The sequence below is a fragment of the Hyperolius riggenbachi genome, chromosome 2 (assembly GCF_040937935.1).
Source record: "Hyperolius riggenbachi isolate aHypRig1 chromosome 2, aHypRig1.pri, whole genome shotgun sequence".
Lineage (NCBI taxonomy): Eukaryota > Metazoa > Chordata > Amphibia > Anura > Hyperoliidae > Hyperolius > Hyperolius riggenbachi.
In genome coordinates this window covers 153,278,109-153,288,216 of record NC_090647.1, presented here as the reverse complement: position 1 = coordinate 153,288,216, position 10,108 = coordinate 153,278,109, and the positions used below count along the sequence as shown (strand labels likewise).

General features: G+C 42.9%; 1 long non-coding RNA gene across 1 annotated transcript in view; it reads right to left on the bottom strand.

The window, feature by feature from the left end:
• Nucleotides 1-2,825: 2,825 nt before the first annotated feature.
• LOC137544134 (uncharacterized) overlaps nucleotides 2,826-10,108 on the bottom strand; it is a 39,255-nt gene continuing 31,972 nt past the window's right edge. The window contains exon 3 of the long non-coding RNA XR_011025732.1: nucleotides 2,826-2,894. This is a non-coding gene — a long non-coding RNA (uncharacterized lncRNA). The remainder of the gene's footprint in view (nucleotides 2,895-10,108) is intronic.

The following is a 10,108-nucleotide window of genomic DNA, read 5'->3' as shown; positions in this document are numbered from 1 at the left end:
TCACTGTGGAATGTTTGTTTCTTGTGCATTCCAAAGGCAGCAGAAAGAATGCTAAACTGCCTAGACTGTGACATAACACGGAAAGGCAGAGGTGTAGCTATGGGTGGGCAAGGGGGGCACAAATGTCCCCGGGTGCAGCACTGTGAGGGCGCTAAGCACGGCTGCTGCAAACCAACATGCATGAGAGGCGGCTCTCCCTCCCTGTGCCGAGGATTGCAGAAGCGTTAACAGGAGCAGAAAAAGTGGGGCACATCTGGCTATCTAAATGTGGGGCGCATTTAGCTATTTAAAAGGGTGGCACATCTGGCTATCTAAACAGGGGAAAGGGGGCACATCTGGCAATCTAAAAAGGGGGAAAGAGGACACATCTGGCAATCTAAACAACATTTGACTCCACCCATGACCACAACCTGATGTGTGGCCACGCCCATTTTGTCCAGATGGGGGCTCAAAAACTGTCTTTGCCCCCGGGCGCTGACAACCCTAGCTACGCCTCTGTGGGAAGGCGGGGTTACATACCATTATACAGCTGTGCATAGATTTAGGAAGTGTTTCTGGAGCTGACACCTGAATAATTAACATAAAACGGGTATCCTGAATAATTTACTACATTCTACTATATGTCCCTACGGTGCCTCTTTTTATTTTTATTGTGCTATTCCTGCTCTTTGTTCTTAGTAGTTTGTTGTTTTCTATTTTCATAATATTGGTCAGTCAAAATGATGTCTTTTTAAAACCAGTAGACTTGCCATACAGAGGGCCTGTAGGCCATTTCTTCTGAAGGATATCACATATGGGTTGATGGTTCTCTTTGGATGATATTACATTTTCCTTATTTGAACATTGATGTTTAATAAATCATCTGAAAATGTAAGAATGCTTTCACACGTCAGGGAGAGTGATGCTTCAGGAAAACACATTCTGCACCATCTTCTGCAAATGTTTATGTGGCTGGCCTCATGCTTATGTGAAAGGTGGTAATCAATTTCCACTGAAGTGCATGCTGGGCTCGTGTCGTGTTACCAGCTCAGGATGCTGCAAATTTCTATTAGGAAAATTCCAGCTTCCTAACAGACCGTCTGACATTGACCTAGCTGAACAGATAGATACGGACCCCCCAAAGAACAGCCATTTCACTTGGCAGCACTTCTTCATGGATTTGCATTAGGGAAAAAAAGTACGGGCTTAGCCAATATGTTCTTGATGGGAAGCCTGTGTGCTCATTCCACTTGCTGCTGAACGTCTGCTTTATAGTGCACTGAAATAATTACTTAGTTAATATGATGCTTATAAAGTAATCACTCAGTAAGTATGACAGCTATGAAAAAAAATCACTCAGTAACTATCACACCTACTTTTCCTTAAAGGACCACTATCGTGAAAATCATACAATGTAAAATACATGTAAACACATACCAATATGAAGTATGTTTCTTCCAGAGTAAAATACACCATAAATTACTTTTCTCCTATGTGGCTGTCACTTACAGTAGAAATCTGACAGGACCAACAGGTTTTAGACTAGCCTATCTTCTCATAGGGGATTCTCAGGGTTTTATTTATTTTCAAAAGCATTTAGTGAGTGGCAGTTGCTCTGTCCAACTGCCAAAAAGGTGTGCAGCGAGCATGGAGGCTGGCCAGCATTATTGTATAAATCTTTTTCAGAAAATGTCTTTATAAAGAATAAGAGCCTTGCCGGAACTCCCCATTGAAGAGATGGACTAGTCGAAAACCTGTCACTTCTGTCAGATTTCTACTACCTACTGTAAGTGACGGCAACATATGAGAAAAGTAATTTATGGCTCTGGAAGAAATCTACTTCTTATTTGTATATGTTTATCATGCATTTTAATTTGTTTGCGATAGTGGTCCTTTATGGCTACCTTCACAGTGAGCGTAGTGATCCCTGTGGCAGCCGGAACACAATGAAACAGTAAAAAAGCACCGCATGTTATTTGCATGTTGCGCTGCATACAGTCAATAAGAAAATTATGCTTCAGTGTTACTGATAAATTAATCCTGTAAGGGACAAAAATGCCCCTGGGGGGTACTTACCTTGGGAGGGGGAAGCCTCTTGATCCTAATGCAACTTCCCCTATGTTCTTCAGCCTCGGGGATGCAGTGCTGGCAGCACCCAAACAGCTTGTAGCAATATTTACCAATCCGCGTTCCTGCGCAGGCGCAGTAGAAGCTTCCCCCGGGCACTGGTGGGAATAGTCAAGCCCGATCAGGTTTGCTCAGTAGAGACAATCCGAACGGACTTGCTATTTCCACCGGAGGCCGAGGTAAAGCTTGTACTGCACCTGCGCAGTAGCACGGATTGATAAATATTGCCACACACTGAAGCCCCTACTGTGCCTGTGCGCCCGCTGACAACAAGCTTGATATTTATGGGCTGCCAATGCTGGATCTCTAAGGCTGAAGAGGACAGCGCAGCCTCATTAGGAATGGATCCAGAGGCTTTCTCCTCCCAAGGTAAGTACCCCATAGGGGCACTTTTTTTGTTACAGGTTTACTTTGCATGCAGTGCAGACATGTGCATTTATACCACAACACTCTTGCTGCACTGTGAACGTCGCATAGGTGGTGCATTGCAGTATGGCAAGCCGCATTACAAAGCAGGCACTGTGCCCCATCCATACTAGCTACCTCTGCGGGCAACCTCCGGTAAGAGACAATAAATGGCTGGTGACAGGGTAATGAGACTATACAGATACAGTATGAAAAACGTACTTAGTTGTATGTGGAAATATGTGGAAATATCAGCTCGCTGACATACAAGTAACTTTTACTAGGTTTATTTGCCTTGTCAGGCACAAGTACGTATTACAGACTTCAACAGCTTTTTTCCATGTTACACTTCTTGCTTGAATGAATCTTCTTCCTTGCGTATTCTAGGAAAGAATATTAGAGAGACTGTTGATGCGTGCAGTTTTCATGCAATTGAAGGGTACAGACTTTATGGCGACTATCAGCTTTCACATTAAATTTGCACAACCATCAATATTATGCGCCAACTTCCAGCCACATGTATAAACTGGCAAAAAAAGTGCAGGGCAACAAGTTTCACATAAAAGCAATAATTACTCATGCATGGTGTAATAGATTATCAGGTCATTTGGTGCCCAAAATATAAAGATGTTGATGTTTTAAGCAACTACAATTCCATGGATATAAATCCTGGGACAGGAAATGAGGGACAGTGAAAAAAATAAAAGTGGTGATTCTAACTTGTGGGAAGAAATGAGGGAGGGAGGGTTTTTATCTTTGGCTTTTCAGGTCTGAAAGCTTTCAAAGTCTTTTTTAATTACTGTCTGTGACTTGTGAATTTGGTCAACCACACATAGTTCCGCCTCTGATCTGCATGCAGTGGCGTTGCTAGCCCCAAAGATCAGTGGCACTTGCCCGGATCTACTCTGGGGGGCCCCGGATGTCCCCCAGACAGGAGACAGCAGTACTCACCTCTCGGTCTCCAGATTCTGCAGACATCTTCTTCTCTTCCGGGCTTCTCCCCATAGTGTCTGAGAATGAATCAGATGCTAGAGCCCCTTCTCGGATGCTAGGGGGAGAATCGCCAGCTACAGAGGATGTCTCCAGACATAGGGCTGGTGCACACCAAAACCTGCTAGCAGATCCGCAAAATGCTAGCAGATTTTGAAACGCTTTTTCTTCTTTTTCTGTAGCGTTTCAGCTAGCGTTTTGCGGTTTTGTCTAGCGGTTTTGGTATAGTAGATTTCCTGTATTGTTACAGTAAAGCTGTTACTGAACAGCTACTGCAACAAAAAACGCCTGGCAAACCGCTCTGAAGTGCCGTTTTTCAGAGCGGTTTGCGTTTTTCCTATACTTAACATTGAGGCAGAAACGCATCCACAATCCAAAAAATGCCTCACCCAGGCATTTTTCGTTTCTGCAAAACTCCTCCCGCTCTGGTGTGCACCACCCCATTGAGATACATTGACCAAGCAGATCCGCAACCGCAAGCGGATCTGAAAACGCCCAAAAAGCCGCTCGGTGTGCACCAGCCCATAGAGAGCGGATGGAGGAGATGGGTAGTTCCTCCTGCTGTGTTACACTGCTTGGGGGGGGGGGGGGGGGGGGTCAGGGGAGGAACAGTGAGGACATACACAACCTTGCATGCTCCCTATGGAGGCTCCAGGCACCACAGCTTCCAGCATGTCATCACAACACCCAGCTTGCCACTATGTGACACTGCTTATTTATGTTATATGCTGCATTTTATTTTTTTCTGTATTAATAGAGAGGGGGGCGTCATCCAACATTTTTCTGGGTAGGCCTACTTAGACTGCTGTTAAAGGACACCTGAAGTGAGAGGGAAATGGAGGTTACCATATTTATTTCCCTGCTGATCTATGTGGCTGCAGTAGTGTCTGAATCACAACAGAAACAAGCATCCAGCTAATCTTGTTAGATCTGACAATAATGTCAGAAACACCTGATCTGCTGCATGCTTGTTCAGGGTCTAAGGCTAAAAGTATTAGAGGCAGAGGATCAGCAGGATAGCCAGGCAACTGGTATTGGTTAAAAGGCAATAAACATGGCAGCCTCCATATACCTCTCACTTCAGTTGTCCTTTAAATTCATGTAAATTTGGCCCCACCCATGGCCACACCCACATCCTGAAGCACCCATTTTTTTCAGCTGGAGTTCCAAAAAGTGCCCCTGATCTCTTAGGATCCTAGCAACGCCCCTGTCTGCAAGTTTATGAGCGCCTTACAGCTGCAATTTAATAGAGCAGAATGGCGGCATTTATAACCCCACACATATCAGCGCCCAACACACGGTGTGGTTACTGTGTAGCAAAGAACCGCATAGTATCACATCTGAGTGTGGTTGCAGCTGTGCTCAGATGTGACTCCATACAACAGATGCCTCTTCATTGCCCATACAAAGCTCTAACAAGTGCCTGCCCCGTGCACAGGAGCAGTGGACAGGCAGTGAATACACAGCATGCCGCTTTTTAAAGGAGGCCTATGGGTCCATTTCTTGAAAGACGAACGCCAGCACTTGCAGTGATGCAAGTATGCATCTGAATCCCTCCAGCCAAGCCATCGCACAGCTTCTGGGATTTGGATATGCAATGCATATTTTGCTGCATGCTTTTCAATTTCCCCCGCTTGCAAATCAGACAGCAGCCTATTGACTTCAACAGGCCGTCCGTTTTTGCATGTGGTGATACGCAATGATTCTGACATAATGGAAACAGGCCCAAACACTGCTGACTGTTTTTAAATACAGTGATGGCATCCGTATTTCAGATATGAATTACTATATTTGTATGGGGTTTTGCTTTAAACTCAGATGCTACTTCAGACAAGCTGCCTTGCAATGTGTATGCTGACAGTGGAATCATTTTTCTCTTCAATAAATTTCCTTAGGATGTCCATACGTGTCTTCATTATGATCCTGGATGCACAGCTTGGGTAAATATGAATGTGCATGGTTAATCAATATCAAAGCGCACCAGCGAAGTAAAATTATTCAAAAATCAAATGCGTTTCCAGAGTGCACTTCAATCAGGTCTTAGGGTAAACCACTTCCAATATCAAAAACAATATTTCAGCGCACATCCGTTAATATACTGTAAGTCCTTCAACACATCAGTCCATAAAATACATTAAAGGCTGAATATTTTAATGTATTTTATAGACTGATGTGTTGAAGGACTTATATTAACGGATGTGCGCTGAAATATTGTTTTTGATGAGGCTGTGCATGCCTTCCATAAAGAGTGATAAGGATTGCGTCCAACCATCAGAAGTGCTCGTTGTTCCTATCTACTCAAACATTCTATAAGTGATGCAATACAAATAACAATAAAAAAACAGGTAATGATGTTCCACCCCAAAATTACTACACAAATTCCAAACAAGTCACGGGGCTTTAAATGAACAATACAGTCTTTTAATTCTTCTCTGTACAAAATTCTTTCAGATTACAGGACAGGCATGCGGACTCAAATTTGGATACTCAAATCACAAAGGGACTGCCTGACACGTGTTTCACGGCCAACCGCCGCTTCCTCAGAGGCACACACAGTACACATACACATCCAGTATGGACCCTCAAAGATACCAGTCCGCAATCTGATCAAAGACTAAGGTGAGCAATCACCACCGATAACATGGACGCAGACATGCATCCATGAATAGTGAAAAGATCTTTTGTGTATGTGTACTGTGTGCCTCTGAGGAAGCGGCGTTTGGCCGTGAAACACATGTCAGGCAGTCCCTTTGTGATTTGAGTATCCGAATTTGAGTCCGCATGCCTGTCCTGTAATCTGAAAGAATTTTGTACAGCGAATAATTAAAAGACTGTATTGTTCATTTAAAGCCCCGTGGATTCTATAAGTGATGGTGATGATTCTTACTTCTCCTTACAAAGAAGAGGGAAGTTTCAGATTGAGTCAATGATGACCATTCTGCACTAAACTTATTAAATATCAGTGAACCCACACTCTATTGCTAAACTGCCCCACCTATATCAAGATTGTGAAGAATTGGGTACATTACTGTGTACCTCTTATACATCCTCAACCCGCTATATGTCCGAAAGGCATTGCTGCTGTCCTCTTAGTACTCTCAGTACCCTGTAAGCTTGACATCACAAAATAACTCACGTTATTCAATAATTCTTAATGGTGGTAAATTCCCTTCCACTACCAAAACATTGCGTAGGATGCTTTAGTTTAGTTGCATAACAACACAAGTTCTGCTTTTTTTCTGTTTTTAAGGGCAAGGGATTATCCCTTTCTAGACAAATCATCATATCGCAACATGTCTCTTCTATACATACAGTATATTACAGATAACTTTTAAAAATAAACTTTTTCATACATATATACTGTATATGCCCTAGTTCTGGTTAATTGTTTGCCTTTTTGTTCAGAAAATATTATCATTATTATTGATTTATAAAGCTCCAACATATTCCGTGGCGCTGTACAAAGTAAGAAACAAACATGGGGTACAAAACAATACAGACAATGGTATACACCAATATGCAATATACAGAGTTGATACGAAATACAGAGTTGATACAAAATACAGAACTGGTAATGACAGTGACAAAAGTAACTTGATTAATAAAATGTATAACAAATTCCAAGACACAAACGGGGGAGAGAGCCCTGCCCTTGTGAGCTTACAATCTAAAGGAATTGGGGGGAAACCAGAGGTGGGGTAGTGTACAATATTCATGCCTAGAGGCCGTGTGTTTTTAGGTTATCAAGTAAGAAGTACAACCTGGCCAGTGATGAAAAGGGGAATGGCCAAAGTTACAGTGTATGCTTGTCAGAAAAGTGAGATTTGAGGGAGTGTTTAAAGATTTTCAGGTTGGAGAGTGACAGATATGTTGTGGCAGGGGATTCCAGAGGAGGGGTGAAGGACGAGTTTACCGCAGCAAGAGTTCATCATACTGTTTAATTGTCCACCAAATCAAAGCAATCAGATAAGCACACCCACTAATGCCTACATGGGTCTCCTGGGATCCCTTACACACCAAAAGACTATCAGAATCAATAAACTGATTGAGGTAGTAGTGTAGTATTTGTAACCATTGGCACTAATTACTAGAACACCATTGTCCCAGTTGGTGTCTGATTTGCTGCCATGCCAACCAGCATTAAAGAGAATCTGTACTCTAAAATTCTTACAATAAAAAGAAAGCATGCCATTCTATTTATTATGCTCTCCTGGGCCCCTCTGTGCTGTTTCTGCCACTCCCTGCTGCAATCCTGGCTTGTAATTGCCAGTTTTAGGCAGTGTTTACAAACAAAAGACATGGCCTCTAACCAGCATGTGATAGGCTGAGAGTAGCTCAGTCTGTGACTCACACAGAGCCTGCAGGGGGCGTGGAGAGGGTGTGTATAGCTTCTATCCTATCACAAGCAGGGCTGCACATTCCTGCCTGAGTGCCTGAGCCCGACAAAGCCGTCAGAGGAAAGAAGATTAGATCATATAACAGAGATAATGAAGCCACTGTGCAACTAGGAAAGGCTGCAGTAGTCCAGACCACATTAGATCAGGCATAGGAACTTATAGGATAGAAGAAATAAGGCTGAAAAATTTGTTACAGAGTCTTTTTAAGTACTGCACTTTGGGAGGAGGAGGGGATTATTGGTATAAAGTAATCTGCATACATCTTCTGGTAATTTGGTGGTGGACAGCTGTGCCAGACAATCCAGGCAGCAGAAGGTGCAAAAAAAGTCAGCACTCCACAAAATCAGAAGATAAAGTTTAAATTCACAACCACACTTCAACCCACTGCTGGTATATACAGGATGGTATAAAATTTGGGAGGTGATCCCCATGCTCATACAGTGTTACAAGAACATATACTGCAGTTGGGGGGGGGAGGGGGGGGGAGGGGAGGCTGGTATAGCTCTAGAGGGATGGGTCATGGTAATTATTTTCTGGCATACCACAGAGCTGAACATATTCAGCACCATGGTGCGCTTCCTAGGCTACAAATTTAAGGAAAAAAGACAACCAGGACTCTCCAGCTCCTGATACGACTATGAGGGCACGTAGTAACATCAGGCTTGCTGAGGGATGAGCTCAGGCCGATAGAATGAGATGTAATAGTGGCATAAGAGTGAGAGAGAAGGGTGGCATTGCATCCACCAATTTTACAGCAAATCAAAGAGACACTTACATGATTGCAGAGCAAGCAGGTAAGTAGACAGCATACTACACATGCTACATTTCATACTTTCTCCTACATTCATATGTGTCTCTATAAATTGCAGTAAAATGTATGGGTGCAGTGCCAGCCTCCTCATTCACTCCTATGTCAATACTAAATTGTGCATGCAGTAAGCTGTGTGTATGTGCAGAGCAAGGCCTGAGACCCACTATGGGTACTTTGCAGCAAATCGTAAAGTGCCTGTGATTTGTCAAATTATAGAACTGATGCATTTTCAAAGCAATTCCAGGAGCAATCGCAATTTTTGGCTACTGCAGCCAGTGATGCAGATCACTCCCAAAATGCTGCAAGCAGTGATTTGCAATTGCTCCACTGCATGCTGGATCATACCCATAGGGATCCACTATTGTAGCGCTTTGTCAGTTGCTGGTAATCGGCAAGTATTGCAAAAGTGGGTTCCAGGCCTTAGGCTCCCTGCACACTGCATGCGATTTAGATTCCAATTCCGATTTTTAATCGTTACTGCATGCTGCGTTTTTTTCCTCTGTTTTTCTGTTGATTGCATTCAGGGAAAATCGGAATTGCAAATCGGAAACGGAATCGGAATCCCAAAACGGATTTGCAGTGTGCAGGGAGCCTTACACTGCAAACCTCATTATGTCAGTGTTCTACCTTCTATAACACACATCAGAATTGTGACAAAGCTAGGTGAAGGAGGTACCCACACTTGGCAATAAGATATACTGTACACGCCAAGCCTTCTTTACCTACCTTTGCTTGTCATTAATGTTAATGAATCCTCTCCAATAATTTTCATTTTGTCAATAGTTGTACTTTCTCTGTAAGGAATATACCCCAGGACTGCAGTTTCTCAAATGGCCACACAAAGCCTTTAAAGTAGAAACTCTACATGAATACAGATCCCAACATGGAATTTGTAAGTGATAAGCACCACTGCGGACTTTGAATAAATGACCTTTACTGTGTTGCTTTGTGCTGAACCTGCCTGCTGACCAGGCAATGGGTCCACTGACATTACCCCATGATCACTCATCATTTCTGCACTTTCCCATCAAGGAGATGTTTTAGCAAAGAAGATTCTCACTTACATGTTACACCCGGATAATGCTACGGTAGTCATAGGACAGTACACTGACACCATCAGCTTTTTGCCAAGAGATATTGTGACAGTGGAAAAACTGGACTGCCCAGTTATTAATAACATAACATCTACTTTTATCATAGTCACTATGTAGATTCCATTAATGTGGTGCTTACGGAGTATATTGCTTGCCAGCGCAAATGGCAGAGATATCCTCACCCAATGCATCTTTGCATATGCACATATTTGCAATACACAAATCTGATTTATATATTACACACAGTTGAGGATCCCATTGGAATTATTAAAACATAACTTTTACTTCATTATATTAAAAAAGAT